Below are 6867 nucleotides of genomic sequence, written 5' to 3' on the forward strand. Positions count from 1 at the left end.
TCGGCGACCACATTGGGCCGTCGGCGTAGGCTACGTCGAGGGCATCCCTCGGCATAGCTTCTCTGGAAAGATCCATCTCGGTAGAGCAACGTGTACCGTCGGTGTAGAACCGGCCTTCAGCATAGCCCGTATAGGTCGACGGTGGCCGTCGGCGTCTAGACCCTCGACGCAGGCCAAGCCGCCCCGTCCGTTAACTTCAAGTGTTTTGATTTTTTTTGAATTTTTTTAATGTCACATAAATCTTTTTAACTCTAACTACACTTAATCAAATTACACTGATGGTCAAACTTCCCACTATGGTCACCCATCTTCACACTACTCCACCCTTCCGGTTGAGCTTCCAAGTAAGAACAAAACATTGTTGATAATACTACCATATCAATCCTATTAACCCTTAGACTATGGTATCACAACTCTTTATTATTTTGAATTTAAACAATTATTTAAATAAACATAAATGGTTTAGTAATAATAATATTTATGTAGGATGAAATTATTAATTTATTTTTTTAAAACATAAAAAAAAATCTTGAAATTCTGGCAAAAGAAAAAACTAAAATCTTCCTGCTTTTATATTTCCATTTGGAAATTTGAGAATCTAAAAAAGTAAACCAAGTAAATCTAGGTGAATTCGGATGTAACTTTTTCCCACGATCATTTTGTTATATTATTAAAGATTCCCGACTTCGTATGCAACAAGAAAAGCCGTGTTTTCGAAACATGACACAATTTTGTAAAAGAAAGTCGAAATTCATTTTTGTTACATTCTCTAGCAACTAGATGACACCACACATGGACATCTCGAAGGATTTTATTTTTTAATTTTTTAAATCATTTTTTCCATTCAGTTGAAACTTAAAAGGCGACCCAAGGGGAGTGGGTATGCGTGGAGGGAAAAAAGTTCAAGGCTACCCCGAGGGTGGCCGTCAGTGTAGATAAAAAAGGGGAAAATGATATGCCAAGGGCGGCTGATACCCACAAGTATAGGGGATCGCTAAAATATTCGATGGGAAGTATTATCCAAATTTATAGTTCGACTCAAGGGAACATAAGAATACCAATAAGACTTTAGCAATTGAGTCGTCACTCTCAACCACACATGTATATAAAAAAACTCACAAAGCATGTGATCATTTTATAGCAGCTGATTCAAAACAGTAAAAGAAAACAGTAAACAAAAGCATCATATTTCCAGTTTTCACCGGAATAAGTAATGTGAAACTTGCAGTGGCTAAAAGCGTAGGCATGAGGAACCAATGGGGTGATATATGGATGATATTCATCATGTAATGTAATCCAACTAACATAGCACTCATCTCTAATTCAGTTGTGTGTAGGTGTGTGCTCCAAATATACTTACGCGTACTAACTAAGAGAATTTGCATAACATGTTTTTGTCCAGCTTGCCTATTTCATCGGGGCCAACTTGGAACTACAAGCTATTAAGGTCGAATCTTCCGAATAGACCTGAACAAAGCATTAAGATTCATGAATACACATAACCCTCGAAATTACTACATCTCACCTTTGTTTTTTCCCACTTGTCACCTAGGGATTCACAGGATCAACATAATAACAAGTGATACACCTCGCAGATAAATACCAACTTCATATATATGATAAAGCAATATAAGGTCAATACTGAAATCATGTCACTAGGGCCCTAGTAACAAGCATTAAACATGGCAAAGGTGTACCAACACTCATACAAGAATATCTTCAAGATGAACACCTAAAATCTCGACTCATACGGAGGAATACATGATCAATCTCATCCAAAACCCATCCACCTCTAAACCTACAGAGAACTACTCACTCATGGTGATGGAGAGTGACTCCCATGGTGGTTGGTGATGATATCGGTGGCGGTAATGATGAATAAGACCTTGAAATCCCTGGAGAGCAGGATCAATCTGGCCTCTGAAACTAAGATCGTGGTCTCGGCGGCACTCTGTTTCGCGAAACGTCGTGTGCTTCTAGGGGGTCAGTTTTTAGGGTATATAAGGCACCTCGCGAAGGGAGGCGAGACGACGATCGAGGGCCGAACGGGCACTGGTGGCGGGGCCAAGAAGTTGGGCCGCGCCACCTGGCCTCGTTCGGGCCTCATGGCGCCCCTCTCGTGATCCAAAGCTCGAGATGCCTCCTTTTGGTGAAAAACTACCGTGGTATTTTTCTCCGATTTTATTTCCTACGAAAACTTGATAAAAATGAGACTTTGCTAAAAATAACATCATATTTAGTAGTTTTTATCCAAATATGGTGAGATTTCGAAGTAATTCATTGAGCAAAGTGCTTTAAAAAGTAGATACATTTAGGATGTATCAGCAACTACCCTCCGTCCCGGTTTACAGGGCCTAGGCGTATCCCAATATCGTAAATTTGACCAATATAATATAAGTTTTACAATATAAAAATTATACCATTAGAAAGTATAACATCTGAACTTTCTAATGATATATATTTTTTAGTATATATATTATGTCATGTTGGTTAAATTAATGATCTAGAGATACACGCAAGATGTATAAACCGGGACGGAGGTAGTATCGGTGTAATTGTGACGCCGTGACAGCGCCGTCATGGCCTAACTTTGTTGGGCCGCATGCACGGGCCTACGCCAACGGCCCGCTATGTGCCGAGGGCAGCTGTTGGCGTAGCGTTTCCTACGCCGATGAACCTTTTGGCGGGCTGGTCTGGTCGCTCATACGCCGACGCCCCCAACTTTTGGCCGTCGGCGTATGAGCAGGCTGTCGGCACCTTTCGCCGTTCCTATAGTGTAAGAAAATGAGTATATGTACCTATCATGGAAGCGTTTCTATCACCTTGTTAATTATGATATCGATAAGGCATCTTCGAAGTCGGCAGTCACCACTCGATTATAGTGTGCAATACAGCTTGTACTTTTGGAATATACAAGTCGACCGCCGTTACGTGCGACCACCAAGGCACCAAGACGTTCTTGTGGGCTGGAAGGCACACCATGCACTATTAACATCAGCAAGCCGGTATTGTTAGTACTCATATTCGTTTCTATATTTAGGGATCACAATGGAAACTTTATCCTCTCTTGGATTGAAGGCATGGCTGACCTTCCGGCTCCGGAGTTGGCGGAGGCCCTAGCATAGCTGCTTGGCGAGCCTTGACAGTATCCAGAGAGGCAGAGACCAAGGCTTTGAGATGGTCATGCTGTTGTCAGATTGATTATCTTTGGTACTCTCTGTTCCATAAAAATTATTTTAAATTTATCTAAATTTAAATGTATTTAGATACTAAATAGTATCTAGATACATCTAAACTTTAATAAATCTCAGATAAATTTGATGAGAGAGGGAGTACTTTTCTCTTTGAAACGAGCCTATCTTGGTACAACTTATCTCTAGGGTCACTCCATTTTTGGTGCTGCTGTTGGTGTCATCAAAGCTCTAAAGATGACTTCGAGTTCGTTCGTTCAGATTTTCCAGTGCGAAGACGAATGCAGCTAGCCTATAAGCTGTCTCGTTCAGCTGAGCCTTTATCTTGTAATATTTTTTCATGACCAAGCCCACTACTACACAAGCAACTGCCCAGGAGAAAGTGCAAGACAAGGCCCGGCCCAAGAAGAACGAGGCGTGCGCGTGACGGCGTGGACAGGGAAGATAAGATCGGGAATTCCCTAGGAAGGAGAGTGAATTGATTAGAACTCTGTTCCTTGTGTCGCTCGTGTAATCCCCTTCGGGGAGGAGAAATCCTTGTATCCATGGAGTAAACTGAGAGGAACCCTAGCTGGAACCTTACATATTTCTGTTGGTGTAATCCCCAAACTTATCCGGGAAAAACTATTCATAATAGTGCTAGTTGATCAATAAAATACCACATTCTTTTAGGAGAAAATGTACAGCCCACAACAAGCGGATGGATATAGCGCGGTTGATTTCATACAACACGTGGTGTAATCAAAGTGAACCGTCTTTCTTCTTCCTATTAAGGAAGTCTGGCACATCTTACGGCCAGTCATAGTGGGGAGTAACATAGGGTAATAACATGCATAGCTTACTACTTTATGCTACTACCTTTATAGTGGGTAGTAACTTATATTCCCTTTTGTTGTGTTGTGTGATGGAGGTAAAATGTTATTTCATGCATTGTGTTATTTATTATGTTGTAGACTTATTTTATCTTGTGGTGTGTGATGTTATGGTAACAAACTAGTTATCATCTCACTCTCTTTCTTAACTTATTATCATGCCATGTCACCAAAACATGTTGAGATGTGGAATGTTACAACCTATATTACTTCACTACGAATAGTATAATGCATGTTGACCCTTGTGATTTTCGTGGTGTGGGAGACACAGAAAATATCAAGATAACTATGATTGGAATACCCGTCTTAATGGCTCATTTTGAGTCACAGGCTACTACTATTTCCTCCTGTTCATATTAGCTGACTTAACTTTGACTAGATATACATGCATCTAATCTATAAACGTCTTTAGATACATATGTATCTAGACAAAATTGAGTTAATTAATATAGATCAGAGAGAGTACTACTATTGGTGGAAACAGGGACTTGGATCCGATGAAAACATTGATTCAAATGATGTTGTGTGGACATGGTTTCATGAACTTTTTTCATGTGTTCGAACCACACATGTGAGCATGTTTATTGATCCCGGTGGGACTGGCGACTTTTGGGGACTTTGGCTTTGGTCGTGCTCCTCGAGTACTGATTCTTGCTATATCCAGGGTGAATATCTTAGGTTTTCTTTCACCGGTTACACATTGCAGTGGTAATATCCTTTTAAAATGATTTGTTTGGACTCTTGGGTGTAAACTACCTTTTTTGATTGCGACGATGGTGTTTATGCACTATTCCATCTGGGGAGGCGTCGCTTTTGGGGAACCTATTTTGTAGTCCTAGGTGTTGTATTGGTGGGTTGGGTTCGGACTGATGTGAGTGATTGATCACTCTGAGGGGTCTATTTTTTTTTGATTGTCCGCATCCTTGATATGTGACCAGTTTTTAATATTATGTTGATGCACATGCTAGGTGTAATTGATATCTTTGTAAAAAAATAGATATGCATCCTATTCCTGGATTACTAAGAGATTTCAACCAACAAATGTAACAATAAGGCTGGTCGGAATGGAGAGTAACTCAAACTAGTATGTTATGTTTTAAGTCATTTTTTCTTGGGTGTGTGATATTAAAGTAACATAGCTAGTTACCACATCACCTATCTATTTATTATCATACCATGTCGCCAAAATATCTTGAGCTATGCGATCACACATTCCAAGATATTTTGGTGACATGACATGTCAATAAATGAAAAAAGTGTGTGGTGGTAACTAGCTACTCCCTCTGATCCGGTATTCTAGGCTCATTAGAAATAACAGTGTGACCAAGGTGCAAAACTACTGGTTAAGTTGAATTCTCTTTTCCCGTACGTTTTCACCAACCAGATATCTTCGTAAAATATAGATATGCATCCTAGCCCTCTATTACTAAGAAATTCCGACCAGCAAATTGAACAATAAGGTTGGTCATAGTGGAGAGTAACTTATACTAGTATGTTATGTTTTAGAGTCATCTTGTCTTGGGTGTGTTATAGTAACATAGCTAGTTACCATATCATTTTATTTATTTATTTATTGCCATGCCATGTCACCGAAATATATTGAGATGTGTGACGTTACTCTCATAGTTAACATCACACATCCCAAAATATTTTGATGATATGGTGACATGTCAATAAATAAATAAATAAATAAAGAGGGTGTGCTGGTAACTAGCTACTCCCTCTAATTCAGTATTCTAGGCTCATAGAAATTGCAGCGTGACCAAGGTGCAAAACTACTAGCTAAGTTGGATCCTCTTTTTTCCTTTCACCAATCAACTTGCGAGAACCAACTTATGGTTGATGGTTAGAAGGGCAGTGGTACTCCCAGCCCACTGGGGTTCAAACCCTAGGTTTGACACTTTGGTGTCTCATAAAGGCGTAATATTCTTCAGTGGGAGGCGACGTTCCCGTCGACAGCGAGACGCACGTGGTAACTTCGTCAATTTCAAGACCCGCTAGATCAAGTTCATTAACTAGTCTCTCGGAGGTGCTCATAGGGGTAGGATGTGTGTGCGTGCGTTCATAGGCGTAAGTGTGTGTACGTATTTGTGAGCGGCTGCGTCTCTACTATGTTTCGAAAAAAAAAACAATCAGCTTGCCATTTTGATTTTTCCATCAAATATCTCTATTAAGGAGGGCTATATTAAGGAGGGCAAGTCAAGCGTTGTTTTGGCCCACCTCGTGATAAAAAACCGTTTCACACAACAACCTAGGAAAAAGGAGAGAGAAGCATGCGCTATGGGCAGGAGTAAATCTAGGAAGCAATTGATTCGGCAATTAAATGAAAGCAAGCCTTTCTAAGGTATTTTGGAATAAATATTTTTTCACAAGAAACCCAGAACACCTGACCGGATGTATGTTATCATAACATCATCCAAGATTATACGAGTTTATAACATAATAAATGACATAATGTATTAAACTACATATATATAAATTACTATCCACTATGAAGGTAGCAACTTAGACTAGTAACATATATCTCATGTTAGTAGTGTAAGTTTCTTCTCACTATGAACAGCCTGGAGACCGTATCCTATGAAAGGTAGAACTAATGCACCAGCCGCACATGTCGTATGTGGATCATTGGATGCGAAAGGAAGTGTCATAATCATGGAAAAAGTAGCGCGCTATTTCAACGTTATATCGTTGCTATAGCGTATTTTGAAGGTGAACGCTACACTATGCATAATTTGCTCGCTATGGCGCTAATCTCGCTATTAGCGGCGGTAAGCTTGCTATTTCTTGTGACGTTATAGCAC

The sequence above is a fragment of the Lolium perenne genome, chromosome 2 (assembly GCF_019359855.2).
Source record: "Lolium perenne isolate Kyuss_39 chromosome 2, Kyuss_2.0, whole genome shotgun sequence".
NCBI classification, from domain to species: domain Eukaryota; kingdom Viridiplantae; phylum Streptophyta; class Magnoliopsida; order Poales; family Poaceae; genus Lolium; species Lolium perenne.